Source organism: Haliotis rufescens, unplaced genomic scaffold, assembly GCF_023055435.1.
Source record: "Haliotis rufescens isolate VD_foot unplaced genomic scaffold, xgHalRufe1.0.p SCAF_3, whole genome shotgun sequence".
NCBI classification, from domain to species: domain Eukaryota; kingdom Metazoa; phylum Mollusca; class Gastropoda; order Lepetellida; family Haliotidae; genus Haliotis; species Haliotis rufescens.
This window is the reverse complement of record NW_025964001.1, coordinates 13,632,465-13,660,379: the sequence shown is the minus strand read 5'-3', so window position 1 is coordinate 13,660,379 and position 27,915 is coordinate 13,632,465. Positions and strand designations below refer to the sequence as shown.

The 27,915-nt window shown below is 39.5% G+C and overlaps 1 long non-coding RNA gene across 1 annotated transcript; it reads right to left on the bottom strand.

The window, feature by feature from the left end:
- Nucleotides 1–366: 366 nt before the first annotated feature.
- On the bottom strand, nt 367–27,881 carry LOC124134832. Its single transcript, XR_006861152.2, has 2 exons — nt 27,756–27,881; nt 367–3,532 (listed from the first exon to the last, which is right to left on the bottom strand). It is a non-coding gene; the product is annotated as an uncharacterized LOC124134832 (long non-coding RNA).
- Nucleotides 27,882–27,915: the final 34 nt, after the last annotated feature.

The window sequence follows — 27,915 nt, the reverse complement described above, 5'->3', positions numbered from 1 at the left end:
CACCACACCTCACAGGTACTTGATGAAATATGTAAGGGGAATAACTCTTGCTGGACAAATGAATGGTCATAAACCATTCACAAAGGCATCAGTTATATGTTTAGTTTTGTCTCCCAGTTTGAGGGAGTTTGGTTTTAACACTGCTTGGAACAATATTTAAGTTTCATCACAGCCTGTCAGTTTGTGTGACGGTGTATAAGAGATGCCGGTCAAATTCTGCCAAGAGAATTGTGGCATATTTGACAAGAGCCACCCATGTCCCCTCTCCCAGCATGAGTGTCGGCCATCTTTACTCCTGACCATACAGTGGGATGCTGATCTGGAAATCGTTTAACCCCACCATAATACAAAAACGCAAAAACGGAATCAGATAAATGATTTTATTTGAAGCAGTATAAACATGTAGACAGATTACACAATATCAATTTAAAAAAAAAAAAAAAGATGTGTAAAAGCAATCACTGGACAAATCGGTTTAAATCATCACATAACATACAGAAAACAAACAACAGTTTTCTGGTGAGATTTCACATTTAAAACAAGCTGAGCGGATAGCAGCAATATCTGGAGCAAGGGTGTCACTGGAGTGCAAGTATCTTCAGCCTGATCAGCTCTGTAGCGAATAGTGGACAGCAAAAGAGAATATATACATAACAGGGGAAGTGCATATTATTCAATATTTGCTTTCCTGTGGCTGTTTGGGACAAGGAAGTCCAACAGATGAATATCAACCAATCTTGGGTACATATCATTTCAAGAGTGATACAAGACAAGTATACCTGAATACAAGTAATTCTGTTTAATCTCCAGCAGTCTGTATAACAGGTGAACTCAAATGTTTTGTTTGTTGTTTAATGCTGCATTCAGCAATATTCCAGCTACATGATGGTGGTCTGTAAATAATTGAGTCTGGACCAGACAATCCAGTGATTGACATCACAAGCATTGATCCAAACAATTGGGATATGATGACATGCATCAACCAAGTCAGCGAGCCTGACCACCTGATCCCATTAGTCGCCTCTTACGACAAGCATAGTTGCCTTTTACGGCAAGCATGGGTTGCTGAAGACCTATTCTCTACCCCAATCTTCACGGGTCTGAACTCAAACGATTACCCCCCGGATCAATATTAAAAAAACCACAGCAAGCCACAAAGAACATGACATGCTTGAGTAAGTGCAGCATATAGAAAGGTAGTGCATTGTCATTGAGCAATCAACAACACAAGACATCATCCTTCACAATCAGATTTACGTCTGTCAACACGTAGAAGAGCTAGACAAGAATGCCCAATACCAGGTGCGGAAATATACTTCAACTTGAGTATGAAGGGTGTAGACATGCGGATTGGTATTTTCAGAGGAGGGTGGGTATGTTTTTATGCCGCTTTTAGCAATATTCTGGCAACATCACATCGGGGGACACCAGAAATGGGCTTCACATGCGGGGAATCGAACCCAGGTTTGTGTGACAAGCGGACGCTTTAACCACAAGGACACCCCATCACCCCTTTTCAGTGGAAAGGAACCAAGCTGATAACAAACATATTTTGGCACCCTGAAAATTGAATAAAAACAGTATCTTGAAATTAGCCCTTTACACGTTTATGTAAATTCCACATCTGAGTTTGTTGAAAGGTTCTAGGTATCTTCCTCTAAATGCACATTGAGCAACTAACCTGAACACATGAAGCAGTGAAACATATCAACCGGCATTATATTACATTACAGTTGAAAACAAAATACATTGGAGTCAATAAATGATGTCAAATGTACAATCACCAAGATCACCAATTATGTCGGGGTAACATACTTTTATCGAAACTACAGCAATCGAAATGTGTAAAACTACTTCACTAGACGATAAAAATACATGCTTGTGTAAAAGTACGAGTGGTGGAATGGGTCACGATTGCAATGATCCTCGACTCAAGACATGTCATGATACAGTGCTAACAAACAATCATCCAGCAGATTGTTCCTCATTGCAGCTGTCAATTCATAAATTCATCAGCTCAGCTTTATCCCACAAGCTGTTTCATTGGATAACAGACTACATCATGCTGTTCAAATAGCCAATCATAAATAGGCCAGCAATTTCATGGCAAAACTTTGACCACTTCAAAGGGAGTCTCTAAAGTGGGTTAAAGATTTGTGATGTATAATTTTTTGTTCCCAGTGTATACGGATCATATTGTGAGCTGGGACATATGCATACATACTAAACAATGGTCTTCACTATTGTTGCAGCCCTAAGTACTATAATCACATTAGCAATGCACAAGCTTTACACTAACAATCAAACATCAACTACTAGTTTTAATCAACAATGGCTGAGGTAAAGTGTTTCCATCGAATCGAGGAAAAATATTTAAGATTTGAAAGACTTGTTAATTATTGAAATAGATCTGTAACAATGAATCAGTAACATACCGGCAGCATACTTAGCACCATTAATATCAAAACTAGTACAAGTTATTAAATGCATAAATGTTTGGCTAAAACAATCCTTATTTCATTTTAAAAGGCACAGATATATAAAAATATTGCAAACAGGCTCATTTTTGCATAAAGAAAATACACTGTACATAATAACAGCCGTTCCAACTAAGAAAAGCTACTGATTATTTGTGATTAATCAAGCTGTGCCTGACTACATGATAGTGTATAACACTTAATATCAATTACTTATGGATGACAGAACGTAATGAATCACCCTGATTGGATAAAAGCCGAAAATGCTCTATCCCAAAAAAATGACCTAATGTAAAAATTATAATATTTATCTGATTTTACAGGCATCATCATAACGACATAGGAAGACATATCAGAATATAAGACATAGTTAATTCCCAATAATCTCCTTCCATGGATTCAAACTTAAAAGAGTTAAAATTTCTTAATAAAATATAATATAAACATTAGATAACAGTCCAATCCCTCAGAATCCTGAAATCAGCCCACTACACTACCGCTCTACTTGCGGGACATGCATATATAACCAACAGGAGCTACAACAGTAACAGCGATCCATATAGGTACACTGGACCTTTGACTACACTGATAACTAATATTCACTTAGGCTGTAGTTGGGTGGTCCCTCCGGTCAAATTGCAATTCCTTCCTTCATCGCTTCAACATGCTAATGATGATGTCATTGGTGATTGGAGTGGTCAATGGTGTTGGGTGTTGTGTTTGTAGCTGTCTTGCTTGGTTGAAGAAAGTCATTTGACTACAGACGTGAGCATCCTTCTACGAATTGCCACATTATGCCCTGGTGATCCAGCTCAACACATGGACTTCCCACTGACCATGTTCTGTGCGCATGTGAGGGGCAGTTTAACACCCCTCTCTAATAAATTTATAAGTTCTACACATCCAGAACAGCAGGCTGCACAGGGACTAAGCAGAACGTAGAAGACGGCACAGAAGAATCCGATTGGCCAACCAAAGACGATCAGGATAATGAACCAGATGAAACTCCACAGCCACCCACAATTAGCCATCTTTGATCAAGGGAGGTAATTCACCTGTAAGTACAGAAAAGGTATCATCAATTCATTTTACGCCCTTCTGCGAAACATTTAAAATTTATTTCTGATCTTTACCAGTGTTTACTGAATCAAATGAAAGTAGACTATATTCAAATTCAGATTATTCAGAAAAAGTTGATTCATAGTAATTCTGATGACAAAATATTCTGTAGATGCTTAATGTTACATAAGCTTTTAATAACTATCATCATAATCATCATCATCATCTCCTGCAAAAAGTTGACAGAAAAGACTACTTAAAATAATAATAAATCTACTCATGTAAACATGCTTTCAAAATCTCTGAAAAAGTTGAATAAATTGCTTGTGAGTGAGTGAGTTGGGTTTAACGCCGCTTTTAACAGTATTCCAGTTATATCATGGCGTGTCAGCTTCATGTGGGAGGAAAGCCTGAAGTGATGCAGGTCTCAGACGTTTACCACTTCGGTGAAACCCACAAGCACGGGTATGGTGCTGACAAACCTAGAAACATAATTGGGGCGAACCGGGATTCGAACCCACAATCATAGGTTTCTGGCATGCCCAAGGGACGCAACTCTGCAAATTGCTTGTGAAAAAAGGACTACGACTGTCATCCCAACCTGTATCAGTAAAATATTAATGGGTGTTAATGAAGGCATCATAAATACTAAAGTTAATAAAACATTTTCTTCAATTACTATGAATGTCGTATTATTCAAATCCAATCATTCAGTAGATAAAAGTGTTTAATCATTACTGATATAATAAATATTCTGTTCTAATTTAGAGAGCAAATAATTATCTGCCCCAGGTCTTATGAGAAGCAAGGTGCTATTGACAGTCACCTTAGCACTAAACCGGCCCCATTATGAGCTGAAATATGGTAACTGCTTGTCATGTACAGTCTGAACAGTAATTAGATGTTATTATATGCCCCCATATCAGCCCAAGGGCCCGAGGGTCGATTGGTTATTATATGAAAACTGCCATATAACCTTTTTATCATATACCACAACATCAATTTGTTAACTGTATCTATTTGCAAGTAAATGCCATATAATTTTTGCAGACTTTGACACAGGAAAGCTAGCGGGGCAGACGAGCAGACGACACACTAAGGGACGCAACTCCACTTTTTTACCACCCGGGCTGATATCAATAGCCCATTCAAAATGCAATGAAAAGCCATATCAGCCTGGCAGAGGGTATAATACAAGTCTGGTTATTACACCCCCTGTGATATGACTGTCTCCATACTGGCTCTGTAGCACATACAAAATGTCGCATGTCATTGATAGGTATATGATAACACATCCTATACACCCGATGGAAGCTGACACTCTTCTACTGCTAGCAATAGTTGTCCTTTTAAAGTGATCCTCCAGTGATGTGATCCCATTATCCTACTTATATCTTTGAAAACCCTCTAGTGATGTCACCCTTTTGTTCTAAGCAGGGATGTTCTACAGAATATCGCTCTGTCCCAGGGATATCCTTGTATCTCTAATTCAGCTGCTTAAATCATGTTTTAGAAATTTATCTACTCTTTACTCAATTGTTAATCTAATTAAATCGTATCATCCAATATTTTGTATAATATTTGCAGATAACAGATTGATATAGGCTGATAAGGCTATATAATGTAATAACTCTGTACATGAAAATGTTATGTCGCACTTTGAGGTACTACATGTACTATGCACATACTGATTCTTACAGTAAAAAACAACAACCATGTTTTGCTTGAATAATATTTCCCGAAAAGCCCACGGTATTAATGATTGTACTTCATTTGAACAGTCGCTGGTACTTTTGTCAGATTCATTTGATACTGCTGTTGAATCAACAGATGTACCACTGCCAACTTGTTGGAAAAAGGGTGAAAGACCACCTTGTTTTTTAAAGGCCATAATACGATGACTTTTCAAAATGTGGAGTGAATTCAAGCAAATACAAGCACCCCACAAGGCAAGTATTGAAACTCAATTCTGATTGGCTTCCACCGAGAGTCAGACTGTTTGATTTTTTTACTTTAGTTTTTCCCACATTAGACCAAGCTGATATCAGTTGTATTTTATTGTCAAGGTATATGTGCGTTTCAAATTTCAACGTTCAGGCAGTATAGTGCAATTAATTGACTTTGAGAGTCTGAATGATCTGCGTCATGACTGTTGCAATGGAGAAATCATATTGCGTATTTTCTACTTAGATTGAGGGAAATACACAGGTCTTCTGCATCAGGGCAAACCCTGCAGAGATTTACTTTGCATTTAAACACAATCCACACAGACACACATGACATGACCCCCTGACCCAAGGCAATGTATGCCAGCAATAGATATCTATGTCCGTGTCCTCACATTCACAGAAAATATGTTTGAAACATAAAATCTTATAGATGTTGTTTCAGATTTTTCATTTGGTTTGTAAGGAAGATAAAACACTTCCCCTTGTGTAAAACCCTGGGATGGTTTCAAATGTCATGAAAACCAATGGGGAAGCATGTCCCATACTTGCATAACTATACTCCAGTACAGTACCAGTGATGGTTGCGTGGATGGATGCTCATGATATCAATCACTGTATTGTCTGGTCCAGACTGGATTATTTACAGACCGCCGTCATATAGCTGGAATGTTGCTGAGTGCCACGTAAAACAACAAACAAACCAGTGATGGACATCATGAACATCGATCCATACAATGACATGTATCAACCAAATCACTGATTCTGACCACCCGATCCCATTAGTCACCTCTTGGGCTGCTGAAGATCAAATGTAACCCGGATCTTCACAGGTTATTGGAGGTAATAAGATCCCTGCACTACTAGAAGCCTCCAAGCGTTTAAAACTGTATTCTAAAATTAGCATATGCTGTATCTGTGATGAAGCAGGTTGTTGATATACTTCTAGGGAGAGTCACCGACTTAAGTCATGCTTATCGAATAATGAGCTACAGTTGTATACAGGTACTATATTATCAGCCATGTCAACAAGTGGCACACAGACTACTGACCCTGCATTCTAGTCACAGCATCATCAGTCATCGCCCAACTACCACAATGTTACACTAAGTAGCAGGACATGCAGGAAGGGGTGTGGTATAACAATTATTGCTTAACCATAAGGAAGATATGAACAATAGTCATGTCCATGAAGGCTATATATCTACTATATTTAAAAGCTGTGTGAGGTGGGTATCTGGTGGTCACATACTTGGGTGGAGAATGTTTGTTTGTTGTTAAACGCCGCACTCAGCAATATTCCCGCTATGAATAGGGTTGTTGATCACAAAGATAGAACATATATTTCAGCTGTTACTCTATGACCCAGCAGACTGTGTGTCATCGGGCCCTGACACTAGGGCTGAAAGGCTACTCTAGCACCCGACTAGGGTGTGTCCTGAGTAGACCTGGATACCAACAGGACTATCCATACCCATGTTTAGTCAAGTGATATATTGAATAATAAATCAGTAAATTGTAACAATGGAAAAGGACATTTCCTCTATGATTACAGAAGTCGCTATGTCAGTTCCCATGCAGTAAAATGTTTCTGACTATACACACATTCCGTCTGACATTTAAGTGTTTGATTAAAGATAAAGGTCCAGTCCTTGTCAGTTGAGGCATGATAAGAGGCTCTTATCTATGAATCTAAATGGGTAAAACAATTTGTAGGCCTACCCAGACTTTTCATTTATCTGACTAATGGCATCCTAGTACAACTTTAATTTAATTTAATTTAATTTAATTTAATTATTGGTTAAAAGAACAGGGGCGGGTGGGTAGCCAAGTGGTTAAAGCATTCGCTCGACACGGCCTGGGTTAGATTCCCCACATGGGTGTGAAGCCCATTTCTGGTGTTCCCCACCGTGATATTGCTTAAAGCGGCATAAAACAATACTCACTTAAAAGAACAATTACTTTTCCCCCAGAATTTACTTTTTCCAGTTTATACTTTAGGCATATGAGGCTGAAAGGTTCTGAGCCTGAAGACGAAGGATGTATAGTACACCCTTACAATACAATACTTTCCATGTTTACAGGCTGCACTTGAACCATGTACTCAACCAGGCAGAATGGTTCTGCAAGCATCAAAGTGACTTGGTTTTATCTGTTGCTGAACATGGACAAACTTGGCTACCACTCTGTCATCAACTATAAAACCCCAACAGCAATCAGGGGTGTGTCAATTTTAGGCGATGATGCTCCTTCCGTTGCCAGTGTTAAGAGGTTGGCGGCGGGGTTCAAGAGGGCAAAGGAGAGCCAAGACCAGGAAAACAGCTCAACATGCCATTCGCCAGGTGTGGCGCCAATTTCAACCTTTTCCACATTTATTGAAAGAGCTTTCTGGCCAACATTATGCTTTTGAAAACGTTTTACACTACTTGGAGGAAGCCTTCTACACCAGTGTGATCCATGCATGAACATAGAATACTAAACAAGCTCCCGAGGAATACCAATTTTATGAAACAAGTGAATAGTTCTGGTATTTTACGAGATTTATTCACGGGTTTAAAAAAATTGGTATTACACTGAGTGAGTTTTGTATTTTATTTATTACTTGCCATTTATAACTTTTTTTTAGAATTTCACTGTCTTGTATGAATAGGCAGACACCAACACAATCCACAACATAATCCAACTGAGTTGAACAGAATTATACTTCAAACACGTCAAACGTTGATACATTAATTTAATACCACACCACGGCCCGCCTTTAGAATTCAGGCATCCGTTCCACAAAGTTATCGTAGTGCTAAGGTTATCGTAACTCACATACTTTAAAGGGCAAGTTCACACGAAAATAAACCTATTTTTCTTGTACTTTTTCATCATGAAAAGTATTTACCTAGTAGTTTCGGATGCAAAACAATAAAAACATCACACGTATCTAATTTATTTTATTCATAAAATCGGTTCATATTTTTCACATTTACAGACAGTTCTATTTCCATAATAAACACACCCTGGCTTATGCCCCTTGCAATATGACGTCATTGGTGCCAATTGATAAAGGAATGACGTCATAAGACTTTATTAGACGCGTTTCACGTGGTGTATGTAGGTGTGTGGTTCTATCTTCTCAGATGCGCAGCCTAGCTATTGTTTTGTTCGGTGCTGAGCTGTCCAAGATACAACGCTAAGCACAATTACTCTAAAATTATTTCGGTTTCCAAAATCGCGACTGAGAAGACAACAATGCATGGATAACATACTGTAAGATTCGCGATTATTGTTGGAAGGGTCCGTTGTATGAATTGCGCTTATTCGTTCATATGTGTTGCGCATATATTGGCTCTTGCTGAGTTGCTGTCGTCTTCCGTGAGAGTTTAGATACCTGCTGGTTCTGAAACCACAGGACCATATATAAGTAATAATAACAAACAAAAAAAACTCACCAAAAAATTATAGACGAGGCCGAAGGCCGTTTTTGTTACTATTATTAGTAACATGGTCCTGTGCTGAAACTGAAGCGGATGGGGTACGATCCTTATATGGAAACCGGCTAAAGGGACAGCACTCTCATCAAGACCCTGACTGGGATGTCTTTGTAAACAAACGCCGTAAAGTTGAAGTAACTCGATCAGGTAAGTTTGCTGTTTTAGTTTATTCTAACCACTGAAGTATTTAAGAAATGTATTTTAGCAGGGGTAGGGAAATATTTGTACATAGTTTCACTTGATAATCATGAATATCCGCGATGTTGTCTCGTTCACATGTTCACTTCCTGCATGGTTATGTCGATACTCCTGATCAGCTGATCGTTGCAGTATGCAGCAAACTCCTGTTGATGGAGTAAGTATTGTTACGTAATCTTTTAGTTTTACAGCCATTCTTGTCTGGAATTAACACAAATCATCTCATTTCGGTAATTAATAAACTTTATAATAACACAGGAAAACAAATTATAAATTATATAAACTCATTGAAATTCTCTCTGTGTGTGTGTTTGTGTGTGTACCTAATCTTTAAATAATCATGTACAATCATTTTGATTCAGACTGTTGAAGTAAAAAGCTGCAAAAATACATCGTTGCAACATGTTTATTTTTTTTATTTAGGCTTTATATATTTTTTATTTAAAAAAAAGATGGTTTTGCTGGTTTGTAGCTGAAAATATCCAGTCACTATCCAAAATCATCTCCCTCCCACCCACCACCCAAAATATTCAAATTTCATGTTCAATGCAATTTACACACATATACAATTTATAGCACATTTAGATCTATACATGAACAAAAATCAAGTTACCATTTTTTATTTTGTGATAGTGAGATATAGATGACAAAAGTGTTAATGTTTCTATGTTGTATCTTTCAAATATGAAGTTTCAAGCCAAGTCATGCCAGACACCGATGCCCAGAAAGTACAGGTCCCCAGTCCATCATGGTGTACGGTCACAGTCCAATGTACACCAGTAGCATGGCACACCGTGCTTCACAGTATGAGGTACAAAATAATATTTTGACAATAAATAATCACACAATGTAAATACTATATGCAAATAATTTCTGTATTGAACTATTTTGTGTATCTATTATATTCTGTATTGTTGTCTTTTGTTGTAAAAATGTAGTTCGGATGACAAATGAAAGTATACTGTAAATGACATATAAAAGTTTAGATCTGATACAATTTGTACACAGTTAACTGATATTTGTATTCAGGCATCCAGTGACATGCCTGACACTGCTGAATATTATTACCACCTTCTTTTACAATTATTTAGTCAGTGTACATATTATTTTGACAAATTTATGATAAAATTATCTTTATATTTTTCAGGTCCCACAATGATTATATGGAAGAGTATAAATGCGACAAAACCCTTTCTATATTCATGAAATCTCTGTAAAAAACAGAGGTAATAACCATAATAACTGATTTTGTTGTTTCTTTTTATTTGATAACAAATTCCATCCATTTTAGCATCCATAAGCTCCTGTCGGTGATCTATCATCTTCTCACGCAATGTCGTTGAATAAGCCAAGAGATGCTGAGAGCTTTCAATGTTTGTTCGTATAACTTGTTACCGCAGTACATAAGCACACGCTTCGGTATTACACAATGTGTTTATTAAACAGATGATGTCATCACTGGCAAGTAATAAATTCATGTATCTATTTATAATAGCTCTGTAAAAGTCTGTGGGGACATGGGGGTTTATGGGTAATTGTATAGTAAAATCTACAATCGTCTGTGACAATATATTTTGGTCCGTGTTTTACACATTCTCTTTATGTTGTTAGTTGTTCAGTTTTATTTTAACGAAACCCCTAAATTCATAAAATATGTTAGAAATGTGTTTGTCACAATACCGAAAGGGTCACCCACGACCTGAATAGTCTACTGCGGTTATTCCACGGGGTTATCGTAACTCACATACGGTACTTTAACAGAAACTTGCGATGACTGTCGCTGCACTACAATACGATCGCCTTGTGGAACAGGACCTGCACCACAAAGTTTACAAAGTTCCAACAGAGTTCATAGATTTGCTAAATACAGGAGGTAACCGTATACGAGGCAAAACAAAAACAGCACACCGAGCTTAGATATTTTGCTGGGAGCCATTTCAAACTTTAAGGAGCCACATAAAAATTTAAGGAGCCACACTGATAGGCTTACAAACAAATTAATATTTTAGAAATCAAATAACTAAACAAGTCAAGATTGAAAACATTCCAATTGTTACTAATGTGTCTGAACGACAAACTTTGAAAACTTGCTGAAATAAAGACAAGTCACTGAACAACTACACATGTAGATAGACCATCACTGGACTTCGCTGAGACAACTACCTGACACAATACTACTGCTGCCTTTCACTTTATTCTAATGTTTGTTTTATGCATTCACTTACATTTCCGATTCATTTATTACTATCAGACACATTCATAGCAGAAGTAATCTCGGTTGTCTAGCATCTGATCGCTGAATTCTCGGATTCCATTATGCCCACCCACATCTGCATCTAATGCCGTATATGACCTTAGATAAGCCGTGTTCTGAGGACCAGAAAGGGGTCGGCTTATTCACGGGATACACTTTCATCATAGTATTTTTCAGATCGTGAACTGTCCGAAACATCGCCTGAATGATGGTCCGATAGGTACACTTTCATACACCATCGTATCGCTTCAGGTGAATGAGCAGCAACAAATTTTGTCAATGAAAATGTTAAAATTTGTGATTAAACATCACTAGACATGATGATTTAACATTTGATTGTATTTGTTGTTATGCGAGGCATTGTTTCATATGCAAAGATAAACATGATAAAGATTACCATGTGTATTGTCTCGTAAACTAAGCCAGGAAATATTGTTGATTTCTATTTTCGATGTTAGATCATGACGAAACGTAATTTTTGGTTGGCGGTCCGGCTTATCTACGGCTCATAACATTTTGATACAGATTTCAAGGACCAAATTAATTCCTGGGCTTATCTATGAGATCGGCTTATCTATGAGCGTGGCTTATCATTAGGATCAGCTTATCTACGGTCATATATGGTAAATCTCTTTTAGGACTGCTGGCAGTAATAGCCATAGTTTTGTCATTCTATGATGGACAGTTTGACTTGAGATGGCTCTTGAAAACATGTCGATATATTCGTCTATGCTTTGAACATAGATAGCATCCGAAGCAAGATTCGCTGTAAGGAGTTACGTTCCACCCTATAAACAAGGACGTCACGATGTCGACATAGACAAGCTATGTTGGGCTGCAGTTTCTTTAAAAATGCGAAAATATATGTTTGCCAAACTAATTTTATTAATGGAAGCCAACTTGCAACCTAGCAATAAATACAGGTTGCAAAATGGTAATTTAGGTCGCAAATAAGACCAAATTGGTTGCAACTTGACAGTCTGAATAATGAAACATATAACAGTGGAACTAACGAATTAATAAAACATTCGTATGAATATTATTTTCTTTTTCTAAATGTGTCTGTGTTGATATAACATTCTGAATTTTTTTGTCTATTTGTAATAGTTTTCTGAAAAAATTCAGGGACATATGGTAATTGAAATATGGCCTTATGGGAAATTGAATAGAAATTACATGCATTTCTATTTGTCTAAACAATTGTTCATAACATGTCACACAATGTGGTCTTGTAGTTGATCCTTTGTAAGCTGTTTCAGGGGTTTACCTTGACTTACAAAAGTGGGGGTTCTGGAGGCCACCAATAATTAATTTTTGGAATCCTAGCTGGCAATATGAGGGTCCTGTAAAGTAATGAAATGATATAGTGTACTGTACATTGGGTTGGTTGGTTTGTTTGTTGTTTTATGCCGCACTCAGCAATATTCCAGCTATATGACGACGGTGTGTAAATAATCGAGTCTGGACCAGTTAATCTAGTGATTAATATCATGAGCATCGATCCATGCAATTGGGATCGATGACATGCATCAACAAAGTCAGCGAGCCTGACCACCCGAACCCGTAAGTCGCCTTTTACGACAAGCATAGTCACCTTTTACGGCAAGCATGGGTTGCTGAAGACCTATTCTACCCCAGAATCTTCACGGGTCCTGTACATTGGGAAAATTACCTTGTGCGTCACGTGGGTGGTCGTCATGATTGATGGATGAAATAACAGACACCCATAACTGCTCTTGGTGCGCTGTAGGTACAATGAATGTGATTGTGCGTCCCTTGGGATACAGTATATTTTTTTTATGCATCCATTCTCTACATTTGTGTGTACTGGACGCACATTTGTGTGTCACGTAAAACCCAGTGTTCAGTTTTAGTTTTATTTAAACCCTGAAATGCATGACATTTGTTGGAAAGCTTGCCGCAATAATGAGAGGGAGACAGTGCCTACGTGCTGATTCATCACAAGCAGAATGCAACTTGACCCAATTTTGGCCTGAGTCGGCTCGTTCACTCACATACTGCTTATCTAATTATGATGATGTAAGTGAGGTTATTGCATAGTAGTCACAAATGTGGTTCAAGATGTAAAACAAGAAATGAATTTAAAAAACAATATTGTTTGTATCATTTAAACATGCATGTTTTTATTTTGGGGAAATTATATTACTATGAACATAATTTGATGAACAAAGAGTTTGCCGGTGTGTTGATGCATCAAAAGTTTTCCTGTGACTCATGTTCAGTCTTTGTAGAGTAAAAGTAAAAGGAAATTATTTTTTTTACATGCAAAAATAATTGTGTTTATATGAAATTATATCTTCCTGAGGCAAGGAAATTAACTTTCTTTAAAAGTCCAGTTTCCACCCTTGCCAAACTAGGCAGGAATTTAGGAGTTATGTTTTAGCTGGATTAACGAGTCTACCGGTATGCATAGTCCAATAAAATTAGAATAATTAAATTGACATCACATTCGTAAACTGCCATGCAGATTTAGGTTGATTGTAGGATTTGTGTATCATCAACTGTGCATCTACAGATATTTTCCATATCTTTTCATGTTTTAAATCAGAGTGCTAAAGTAATTTGATGCAATTTGCAAGGTAAGACCCATTTAATAACAGTATCGATATTTTATTATCGATCAGATTGCCTTGACTGGGTGCCACCATTTTGTTTGAAGCAAATGCAAGTAATATCATAGGTGGAATCTGATTGGTCAACAGGAGGACATAGAAGGGACATAACTTGTAATAGCCACTGGTGGCGCTACAATCGAGTCACTGAATTCCAGCCTAGTTTGGCAAGGGTGGCAACTGGACTTTTAAAGTAAGTTAACTTCCTTGCCTCGGGAAGATGACAAATAAATTAAGACTAGACTGATGGAGTACATGGACTGTATGTTTAAACTAAAAGATTGATCAACTGTCCACACTACAATTGTGTATACAACAAACCACAAACTTTAAGTACCTTAAATTATTGTTTACATATTTTGAGATAATAAAGAAAGTTACATGTCAAAGTTTCATTTCAATATAACATAAGTTCAACCTGCCCCGGAAATATAAGTGCTTCTAGACCATTCACAAATGATAATTACACCCCATACATGAACATCACAGTCTAGAAACGCCATTATCAATCAATATTTCACCAATAATTATGCATTTGTGCTTGCCAGTCTGTGACATATGAGTCTATACCACACGTGATACACACAGACGGGCAGTAATGTCCAATAACATCCAGCACCAGTCTAACAGTCACATTCATCACAGTCCCCGTCATAAGAATTTTTGAAAATAATTCATGCAAAAGTCACACCTACCTTTGTCAAGTCTTACATAAATGACATGTTTACAGTCAAAGTGTATCTACAAGTTGTCAATAGAATTTATTAAATAAAAAATGTTCCAGAAGAATCGCACACCATTGTAATCTGAATGACATACATATGAAACTAGTTTCATGACAGTGAGTCAATTTTTGACGCCATCAGCAATATTCCAGCAATATGGTGACAGTGGACACCATAGATAGGTTCACATTGCTGTATATTCCCATGTGGGGAGTTGAACCTGGGTTTTCGGTGGGACCAAATACGCTTTACCCACTAGGCAAGCCCACTGACTCATGCATTATGAAGATGTGCGTAACTGGTTACTGCTCTCTATGGAAAAGTCAGGAAGACATGTACGTCTACAAGTCACTGAACAGTGAGAACGTGCAATAGCATAATCTTGACACACCAGTGATCTAGTTCAAATATTATCTTCAATCCACATAAACTACTCCAGTGTACTGCTAACCCAAAACGAATTGGTTATTTTCGGACCAAGCATACTTCAATAATCACTTGAGTCATTTCTTTCTTTCAGCATATTTTGGTGTGAAAACAAGCTGAAGATAGTGCCATTCTAGTATGATACCATTCACCTTTGCTGAACTAGGCTGAAATTTCTGGGCTCAATCACAGCATTACAAGTTAACTCCCTTCTATGTCCCCTTCAAGACCAATCAGATTCCACCTCTGATATCACTTGCATTTGCTTCAAACAATATGGCTGCGCCCAGTCAAGACGATCAAATCGATAATGAAGATCTATATTGTAATAAAACAGGTATTACCTAGGCGAAGTGCATCAAATCACGTGAGCAACTTGATTAGAAACATGAAAGGATTTTGAAAATATCTGTTGACACCAAGTTGGTGGTACACATGCTTTACAAATCCTGCAATCAACTGATATGTGCATGGAAGTTGATGAACCGGATGTCAATTTTGATTGGACTATGGATTAACTCATTAGTCCAGCCAAAATATAACTCCATAATTCCAGCCAAGTTTCGGCAAGGGTGGAAACTGGACTTGTATAGTCAGCTAACTCCCTTCCTTCAGGAGGATGTTAATCATACATACACTGAACCAATCTGCCAACTAAGCTTCTGTTTGAGGCCGGGTTGAATGACATGACACTTACAATAGATATCCAATCAAATGACACTGTTTTTTCATGATTTAAACAAACAGCAATATTCCCAGTACTCGGCTCATACAACCGGAACATCTACCATAAAGACTTCCTTCCCTGTCTTAGAACTCAGGAAACATCTTCTGCTTAAAAGATGTTCATAAAAGTCTTGTAGTTTGTATAAATACATCAAAGGCTTGCTCTACCACTTGACAACGGATGCTGTCTATTTTGAGCAATGTCCCATGCTCTCGGGTATGATGACATGGAATCAACCAGGTCCAGGACCCTGAACCCTGGTTCATTTAGTCACCCCACCACCAGCACCTCTCACCTGGAATTTCCATGAGGGATGGCGATGTAAGCAACCACAACAATCACCTCTCACCTGGAATTTCCATGAGGGATGGTGATGTAAGTAACCTCAACAATCACCTCTCACCTGGAATTTCCATGAGGGATGGTGATGTAAGTAACCTCAACAATCACCTCTCACCTGGAATTTCCATGAGGGATGGCGTTGTAAGTAACCTCAACAATCACCTCTCACCTGGAATTTCCATGAGGGATGGTGATGTAAGTAGCCACAACCAGCACCTCTCACCTGGAATTTCCATGAGGGATGGCGATGTAAGTAACCACAACAATCACCTCTCACCTGGAATTTCCATGAGGGATGGTGATGTAAGTAACCACAACAATCACCTCTCACCTGGAATTTCCATGAGGGATGGTGATGTAAGTAACCACAACCATCACCTCTCACCTGGAATTTCCATGAGGGATGGTGATGTAAGTAACTACAACAATCACCTCTCACCTGGAATTTCCATGAGGGATGGCGATGTAAGTAACCACAACAATCACCTCTCACCTGGAATTTCCATGAGGGATGGCGATGTAAGTAACCACAACAATCACCTCTCACCTGGAATTTCCATGAGGGATGGCGATATAAGTAACCACAACAATCACCTCTCACCTGGAATTTCCATGAGGGATGGCGATATAAGTAACCACAACAATCACCTCTCACCTGGAATTTCCATGAGGGATGGTGATGTAAGTAACCACAACCAGCACCTCTCACCTGGAATTTCCATGAGGGATGGTGATGTAAGTAACTACAACAATCACCTCTCACCTGGAATTTCCATGAGGGATGGTGATGTAAGTAACCACAACAATCACCTCTCACCTGGAATTTCCATGAGGGATGGTGATGTAAGTAACCACAACCAGCACCTCTCACCTGGAATTTCCGTGAGGGATGGTGATGTAAGTAACCACAACCAGCACCTCTCACCTGGAATTTCCATGAGGGATGGTGATGTAAGTAACCACAACAATCACCTCTCACCTGGAATTTCCATGAGGGATGGTGATGTAAGTAACCTCAACAATCACCTCTCACCTGGAATTTCCATGAGGGATGGTGATGTAAGTAACCACAACAATCACCTCTCACCTGGAATTTCCATGAGGGATGGTGATGTAAGTAACCACAACAATCACCTCTCACCTGGAATTTCCATGAGGGATGGTGATGTAAGTAACCACAACAATCACCTCTCACCTGGAATTTCCATGAGGGATGGTGATGTAAGTAACCTCAACCATCACCTCTCACCTGGAATTTCCATGAGGGATGGTGATGTAGGCAACCACCACCAGCACCTCTCACCTGGAATTTCCATGAGGGATGGTGTTGTAAGTAACCTCAACAATCACCTCTCACCTGGAATTTCCATGAGGGATGGTGATGTAAGTAACCACAACAATCACCTCTCACCTGGAATTTCCATGAGGGATGGTGTTGTAAGTAACCTCAACAATCACCTCTCACCTGGAATTTCCATGAGGGATGGTGATGTAAGTAACCTCAACAATCACCTCTCACCTGGAATTTCCATGAGGGATGGTGATGTAAGTAACCTCAACCAGCACCTCTCACTTGGAATTTCCATGAGGGATGGTGATGTAAGTAACCACAACCAGCACCTCTCACTTGGAATTTCCATGGGGGATGGTGATGTAAGTAACCTCAACAATCACCTCTCACCTGGAATTTCCATGAGGGATGGTGATGTAAGTAACCACAACCAGCACCTCTCACCTGGAATTTCCATGAGGGATGGTGATGTAAGTAACCTCAACCATCACCTCTCACCTGGAATTTCCATGAGGGATGGTGATGTAAGTAACCACAACCAGCACCTCTCACCTGGAATTTCCATGAGGGATGGTGATGTAAGTAACCACAACAATCACCTCTCACCTGGAATTTCCATGAGGGATGGTGATGTAAGTAACCTCAACAATCACCTCTCACCTGGAATTTCCATGAGGGATGGTGATGTAAGTAACCACAACAATCACCTCTCACCTGGAATTTCCATGAGGGATGGTGATGTAAGTAACCACAACAATCACCTCTCACCTGGAATTTCCATGAGGGATGGTGATGTAAGTAACCACAACCATCACCTCTCACCTGGAATTTCCATGAGGGATGGTGATGTAAGTAACCTCAACCATCACCTCTCACCTGGAATTTCCATGAGGGATGGTGATGTAGGCAACCACCACCAGCACCTCTCACCTGGAATTTCCATGAGGGATGGTGTTGTAAGTAACCTCAACAATCACCTCTCACCTGGAATTTCCATGAGGGATGGTGATGTAAGTAACCACAACAATCACCTCTCACCTGGAATTTCCATGAGGGATGGTGTTGTAAGTAACCTCAACAATCACCTCTCACCTGGAATTTCCATGAGGGATGGTGATGTAAGTAACCTCAACAATCACCTCTCACCTGGAATTTCCATGAGGGATGGTGATGTAAGTAACCACAACAATCACCTCTCACCTGGAATTTCCATGAGGGATGGTGATGTAAGTAACCACAACAATCACCTCTCACCTGGAATTTCCATGAGGGATGGTGTTGTAAGTAACCTCAACAATCACCTCTCACCTGGAATTTCCATGAGGGATGGTGATGTAAGTAACCACAACAATCACCTCTCACCTGGAATTTCCATGAGGGATGGTGTTGTAAGTAACCTCAACAATCACCTCTCACCTGGAATTTCCATGAGGGATGGTGATGTAAGTAACCTCAACAATCACCTCTCACCTGGAATTTCCATGAGGGATAGTGATGTAAGTAACCTCAACAATCACCTCTCACCTGGAATTTCCATGAGGGATGGTGTTGTAAGTAACCACAACAATCACCCCTCACCTGGAATTTCCATGAGGGATGGTGATGTAAGTAACCACAACCAGCACCTCTCACCTGGAATTTCCATGAAGGATGGTGATGTAAGTAACCACAACAATCACCCCTCACCTGGAATTTCCATGAGGGATGGTGATGTAAGTAACCACAACCAGCACCTCTGACCTGGAATTTCCATGAGGGATGGTGATGTAAGTAACCTCAACCAGCACCTCTCACTTGGAATTTCCATGAGGGATGGTGATGTAAGTAACCACAACCAGCACCTCTCACCTGGAATTTCCATGAGGGATGGTGATGTAAGTAACCTCAACCAGCACCTCTCACTTGGAATTTCCATGAGGGATGGTGATGTAAGTAACCACAACCAGCACCTCTCACTTGGAATTTCCATGGGGGATGGTGATGTAAGTAACCTCAACAATCACCTCTCACCTGGAATTTCCATGAGGGATGGTGATGTAAGTAACCACAACAATCACCTCTCACCTGGAATTTCCATGAGGGATGGTGATGTAAGTAACCACAACAATCACCTCTCACCTGGAATTTCCATGAGGGATGGTGATGTAAGTAACCACAACAATCACCCCTCACCTGGAATTTCCATGAGGGATGGTGATGTAAGTAACCACAACAATCACCTCTCACCTGGAATTTCCATGAGGGATGGTGATGTAAGTAACCTCAACCAGCACCTCTCACCTGGAATTTCCATGAGGGATGCCGATGTAAGCAACCACCACCAGCACCTCTCACCTGGAATTTCCATGAAGGATGGTGATGTAAGTAACCTAAGCCAGCACCTCTCACCTAGAATTTCCATGAGGGATGGTGATGTAAGTAACCACAACAATCACCTCTCACCTAGAATTTCCATGAGGGATGGTGATGTAAGTAACCACAACCATCACTTCTCACCTGGAATTTCCATGAGGGATGGTGATGTAAGTAACCACAACAATCACCTCTCACCTGGAATTTCCATGAGGGATGGTGATGTAAGTAACCACAACAATCACCTCTCACCAGGAATTTCCATGAGGGATGGCGATGTAAGTCTGAACATGCCCAACAAGTTTCAGTTCTCTTTGAAAATATTGACCAAAAACAAAAGAAAAAGCATTTATGTTGAGGATTTTTGCTATGCCATAACTCCTAGGAAACAATTTCTTGTAATCACAAATATTTGGCTGAATAGTTTATATTCATGCTAAATGCAAATACGAAATGTTTTATTGAATTCTCCCCAGCAAGAATAAGTATGAACATACAGTTAAAATCAATGACAGTTTATATTCACAAACAGGCCAGCAGTGTACATTTTAGATTCAGTAGCATTCTTCATAGCTAATTTATATCCAAAATGAATGATCCACCAAGTGAAATTCTAAATAAACTTTCGTATTCCACGGAACTTGCATTGGATCAATTTCAGGAAAGACAAAACACCGCCCATGGATCTCTCATTTGACCATAATATGGATGTAAAGATAAATTATTGTCATAACCCAGCATTAGCTTGAATAGAAACTGGCACAATTTCATAGGTTTTTGTTTAGGAATGTATTATTCCACAGGACTGGTAGCAATAACAGACATTTGGACAAGAGGTGTGAGGTGAAATGGGGTTTAACGTCGCGTCCAAGATTATTGCACTTACATAGCGACATGCATGTACGTGTGTGTGTTTGTGTGGCTGCTTGTACTAGTCCGGACTGATGCCGATTTATAGTGCAAGACACCAGTAGAAGGACCAGTGACGAAACAGTTATGTTTCTGAGTGAGTGTTTGTTTGTTTGTTGTTTAACGCTGCACACAGCAATTCCAGCTACATGATGGCAGTCTGTAAATAAACGAGTCTGGGCCAGACAATCCAGTGATTGACATCATGAGCATCAATCCACGCACATGGGATACGATGACATGCATCAAATCAAGTCAGTGAGCCTGACCACCTGATACTGATAGTCACCTATTACGACAAGCAGAGTCGCCATTTATGGCAAGCATGGGTTGCTGAAGACCTATTCTAACCGGGATCTTCACGGGTGAGTGAGTGAATGAGGGTGTGACTTAAAAAATTAATTGTCAAATCAGCAATATTTCATCCATATTGTGACTAGACTATGACTTACATTTATAATAGCATATTAAAATCTGTCAATGATTAACAGTATAGCAACAAGTATATCATCATGATCATAGTTTTGTTTATAAACCCAGTATTAGAAGAATTATGTTTTTATTGCTGCTCACCATCGTAATGGTATTACCAGATACAACTAGGATAAGTATCCACAGCAAAACAGTTACGGACACTTTAAATGTAGGCCAGGATGGCACAAGCTCCATCACACAGTAAACAGCATTGCTGATAGTCTGTCTTACAGACCCTGATACAAATATATCAACTACAGCCCATGCAAGTCTATAATGTTTGGCAAGTCTAGATTACTGCAGTATGGAAATGAAGAGAATCACTGGGCTCCCTTTTTATTATATTTTTATTAAGATAACTGAGCAAATTTTTTTTTCTGTACGATATGTTCATTTCAGAGACTATATGTTAGTCTACATTGCTGACACAAAAACTCAAGACTATGCACACAATGTCATGAGCGTCACAGGGTGGAGTGTAATATTTGACTGAGGACAGAGACCCTGGGTCACAATACTCAGTCCTGGAGTATTGTCAGCTGATTGTGGAGGATCTCCTCTGTAGGTCAACAGCTGTGTCAGCGACAACCCACACAATCCAGTCATGCTTTATGCTTTATAGTGAGTAAAGAGCCCAGACCTAGAGAATAAATTAAATTTTAATCCAACCCAAGTCTAGAATGATCCAGATTGCTTCAGCTGTAGGAATTAAAGCATGTTCTGGGCACCATTTGGATTTTACTTATTTTGTAGATATATATTATTACATCATGTACATGAGCATGATAAGATAAATATATTTCTGGGAATAAATGTTAATCTAAGTGCGACAACATGCTTGAATTATCTATCCCACAAGAGAGAGCGAGTATGGTCTTATGCCGCTCTTAGCAATATTCCAGCAATATCATGCAGGGGACACCAGAAATGTGCTTCACACATTGTAACCATGTGGGGAATTAAACCCAGTTCTTCGGTGTGATGAGCCAGTGCTTTAACCACCAGGCTACCTAGTCTAACCCCATCAACCGTTTTCCAACAGATTACGAAGTGAGGTAAAGGCTCTTCAGACACATCTTTGATCCTTATCATGGAAATATGGTTGAATTATTTTCTGATCACAAACGTTTGTACAATTCAACATAAGGCTTAATATAGACTGACATTTAGTCCCAGGAATAAAATGATCTTATACAAAAATATGTACCTACAAAATAAATAATTTCCAAATTGAGCCCACAACAATCCTAAATTTCTGAGCAATCTAGACTTGCCAAATCATGCTAGACCTGAGTTGAACTCTTTTATTAATTTATTCTCTAGGGTCTAGGCGACAGAGTAGGTTAAATGTGCCAGCAGTAATGCTGGAACAAATTATATATTAAAATTATTAGAGCATGAAGGAAAAAAATATATATTATTTTCAATTTCATTCCAGGAGAAAGAACATGATGTATGAAATTGGCGTTCACGAACACGTTTTATCAAGGACCAGATGAATCTGTACTAGATGATGTGAGGTGAGGTGAGGTGAAATTGGGTTTAACATCGCGGCCAAGATTATTCCACTTATATAGCGACGTGCATGTACGTGTGTGTGTTTGTGTGGCTGCTTGTACTAGTCCGGACTGATGCCGATTTATAGTGCTAGCTCACTGAGATACCATGCCGCAGTTTAACATGAATACCCCACTCACACACAGTATACTGACTCCGAGCCGACCAGTCCTTGTTTTAGCCCCTTAATGCCGAGCGCCAGACAGGGTAACAACAAGTACCATCTTTTAACGTCTTTTGGTATGACGCGGCTGGGGATCGAACCCCGGATCTTCTGCTCTCTGGGCGGACGCTCTACCACAAGACAACGGAGGCAGTCAGATGATGTGAGGTGAGGGGTGGGAGGTTTCAGGAGGCCAATAAAGATTTTGATTCCTAGCTGTGTTGGGACCAAGCACACAGGTTTATTCAAAAATGTTCAGCCATGGAGCCCTGTATCTAGTATTGTGCTTTACAAATTTCATGAATCCTTTTGATCGAAAATGGCCAGTATCAGTGTTTAAAATACCCACCCTTACAGTCAGAGATGGTCTATTTTGATGACGGCCAGTCAGTTGTGACAAGTTGCACTCCCAAAAATCAGGCGTTAAAGTTACTAATACACCGTTCACATGCGCCTCTTTACATGTGTGTATATGTGCATACGTGTGTAGAAATACATACGTGAGTATGCTTGGCATGTGAACGTGTTTACTCGTGTGTATATTTACATATGTAGCAATGTGAACGTTTATGTTAACGTAAGAGGATGATCTAACTAATATCTGTCCAACACCAAACAAAGTGTCAACAGTTGCCAACTTTTATGCGTATATACAGAGTAGAGCGGACTGTGTTTTCTTTTGGTTTCAAGGAGTCAAAACTTTTTGTACAAATTAAATCAAACGCATGTTGCTTCACAAGAAAATTTTCGGTGAAGTAACTTTCTTCTCATTCAACTTTGATTGGAAAACAACCTGTTTTGTGTTGAAAGTCGTGAACTGACCGACGAATATGTGCGCCTTACACAATTTACATACCTTATTTACACACCTATGTGAACGCATTGTAAATTTTCAGATACACACGTATGCACAGTTACACATGTGCAAAATTACTTACGTTAGTAAATGTTGTGCATGTGAACAGGGTATAAGTTGACAATCCACCAGCGTATTGTTGTTTTCTGAGCACTAGTGAGTAAGTGAGTGAGTATGGTTTTATGCCGCTTTTAGCAATATTCCAGCAATATCACGGCAGGGGACACCAGAAATGGGCTTCACACATTGTACCCATGTCGGGAATCGAACCCGAGTCTTCGGCGTGACGAGCGAACGCTTTAACCACTAGGCTACCCGACCGCCCCTTTCTGAGCACTAACATCAAACAGTACTATCTTATGTTTACCCTGTTGTTACTTTTGTTCCTTTGTCAAGAAAATTGTGGACTGGCATCATTACATCTGGTCTGGTTACTTTGCAAAGGATTTGGGGGAATTGTACCAATGCCAGTAAACTTGAGTGAGTACGGTTTTACGCCGCTTTTAGCAATATTCCAGCAATATCACGGCGGGGGGACACCAGAAATGGGCTTCACACATTGTACCTATGTCGGGAATTGAACCTGGGTCTTCGGCGTGACGAGCGAACGCTTTAACCACTAGGCTACCCGACCGCCCCTCAGTAAACTTGAAAGAATGCACAACAAAATGGTGTATGTCCGTGTTACACATTCTCTGTGTTGACCTGGTGTTATTGATGTTGATGTGATGCATGACTCACTGCCTCCTCATGATAAAGCAGCACTCAGCATCAGTAGCTTTATCGAGTTTGTAGATACACAGCTTGCATGCTGTAATTTATCCATTTATCATGGTGATAGGAATATTTAATTGTTCCACATGTGGCATTTCATATCTAAATGGTGTAATGATTTGCATAAAGGTGAATAATGTCTCGGCACAAATAATAAACGTCTTTGGAACTTTAGAAAATAATGTAAATAGGCCTTGGTCCCCTGTTGTCTCATTATCTTCTCCTCAGGACCAAGAACAGAGGTCCCACCCAACAACAAAGTTGTCAGACCGCCTCTGTGGTCTAGTGGTGGAGCGTCCGCCCAGAGAGGTGAAGGTCAGAGGTTCGATCCCCAGTCGTGTCATACCAATAGACGTTAAAAGATGGTACTTCTTGTTACCCTGTCTGGCGCTCGGCATTAAGGGGCTAAAACAAGGACTGGTCGGCTCAGAGTCGGTAAACTGTGTGTGAGTGGGGTATTCATGTTAAACTGCAGCATCGTATCTCAGTGGGCTAGCACTATAAATCGGCATCAGTCCGGACTATTACAAGCAGCCACACACACACACACACACACACACACACACACACACACACACACACGTGCATGCATGTCGCTACATAAGTGCAATCATCTTGGATGCGACGTTACACCTCATTTCACCTCACCATAAAGCTGTCACAGGGAGGTCAAGGGAGGGCATGCTTTCCCATATGTGTGGGTATGGACGTTTGCATTTATAAGTGATACTTGGTGGCATCTGAGGGTTTTCATGAAAATAGTTTTTATAAAGATTTCATCATTCTTTTTAAGGACAGTCATAATTTTATCATAAACACATTTCATGAAAAGTTTGCAGAACCATAATTATTAAATAATTCATGAAGTGTCAGAAATGAAGTTAAAACCAGCAATTCATCAAGTCAGTTTGGCAATCTTTAAACAGGAGCCATATTCTCAGGATTCATGAAATCACCTCTAGTTTTCACATTCCTCCACTCTGTGAGGGACTCGATAAAGTCAATCTTTGTAGGTTCTGTGAGCTGATGCATGCTCACAGTCCGCTGTGAACAGGATGAGTGAGAGCCCACATGGACAAGTGATTCAAGTCAGGAAATTCCTCCTGGGTGTAAATTCTTCTACTACCCAGTGAGTAACACATAGTCTATGAAATCTTTCATTACACAATACATTTCTCTCCTCAATTATAGCAAATAATTTTCCTGATGCTTTGTTTTCATCAAATACACATATTCCACAGTCATGGTGCAGGACTACCCAGTGGAAATTTATAAAAACATCTTGTCCTTAGCATCATCAGAATAAAAACCAGTGGTTGCAACTCAGCTATTTCCTTTGAATTTCTTGGCTACAGTATGACCAGATTCATCATTAGATTTTAAAAATGAACATGATTTTCCCATTTGATACCGGTAACTTTCTTTGGGCAAGTTTGAGCTATTTCCTTAGCTATATAACATAGAGAAAACAACACTCGAGTGCTTTTGACTCTTCTGGACTGTAAAGAGCAGATAACTGAAGCTACTTCTCATGTCAACACTCAGTGACATGACCCCAATCTAAATAAGCAACCCAGCACAATTAATGAAGTTTGAAGGCCCTGATTATAACATGTATTGCGTCATCTGCGATTCAGGACGTGTTGCTTATGTGAATGCACCACTTTGTATTTCAGTGTACGTATGGTGCACCACTTCATATTTTAGTATGTGTATGGCACAAAGTTGCATCCAGAAGTGATGCCTGGGCTTCAGATTGTGACACCTGTGCTGTCTACATGATCTAGTCAGTCTGTGGCCAGTTAAAAATAATAATGTTTGTTTTGTTTGTTTGTTTGTTGTTTAACACTGCACTCCGCAATATTCCAGCTATATGACAGCGTTCTAAATAATCGAGTCTGGACCAGACAATCCACTGACTGACATCATGAGCATCGATCTATGCAATTGGGATACAATGACATGCATCAAACAGCCTGACCACCCAATCCTGTGAGGTCGCCTCTTACGACAAGCATAGTCGCCATCTACGACAAGCATGGGTTGCAGAACACCTATTCTACCCTGGATCTTCACCAGTCAAAATTGACAATGACGTGTCAAATTCTTGGATATATCCAGTTAATCCGACAGGATTTTTATTACATGCCACTGATATTAGTCTATTCAAATGACTTTTCATCTACTAGTAACATTGCTAAGACAGCACAGTACCGGTACTACATGGGTAAAGCGTGATACTAACAGGATCGGATGGTTAGGCTTCCTGACTTTGTTTGATGCATGTCTTTGTATCCCAATTGCGTAGATTGATTCTCATGATGTCAATCACTGGATTGTGTGGTCCAGACTCAATTATTGATTGACTGCTGTTACATTGCTGGAATATTTCTGGGTGTGGCATTAAACAACAAATAAGCATAACTGACGCATCCAATACTCTATTTTTAGAACACAACAATGTTGGGATTTCCCTATTCATACACCACATCATGACTCCAGCTCAAACCGGCAACAACCAGGTATCTGGGTCTCCATTTCACAGATATGTAGGGCCACAGATATTTAGATAACCAACAGAGGTACAATATTCCACAGAACAAAGTCTCCCTTTAAAATGTTACAAAGTTTGTAAACTGGTGTAAACATTGTTAAAATACTGAACAGTATTGATTTTTAACTACTTTGACATTTTTCAGAATAACAGTCATTTTCCTGTTATTCAGCCGTGAATACATCAATAATCAGACCATGTAGCACTTTGAGTGACGTGAAATATAGAATTTATAACACAGATTCACTTGAAATGGTACGATGTTGGACTATGTCGTTCAAATTGAACATGCAGTTATTACACGCCGAACAGAGACAGCTTCACAGAGGTAACTGTAGCCTAAATATACATGGCTTCATTGTGGACATGTCGTGTAGTATATAACTCAAGCTAGTTATTGCACGAGTGGAAACAGTCGAGTCGGCTGTGGTTGAACCTGGCTATCAATGAACTCGGGAGGGCATCCTTCACCTTCTTAGCACCAATCTAGCGTGAAAAGTCATACTAGAATGTGTGTTTATCTATACTATGTGGCAAGTCTATAACGGCTACTTACAGAAAGCGACAAATGCTATCCCAGGACGCGCGATGTTTCGTTAGAATGGCTCCAGCTAGGTCATGTGACCAATCGGCCATGAACAGTTGCTGATAAAGTACGACTACTTTATGACTCAGATTGTACACAAAGGGGAATAAGTGGTGTCGGGAATTTGGTG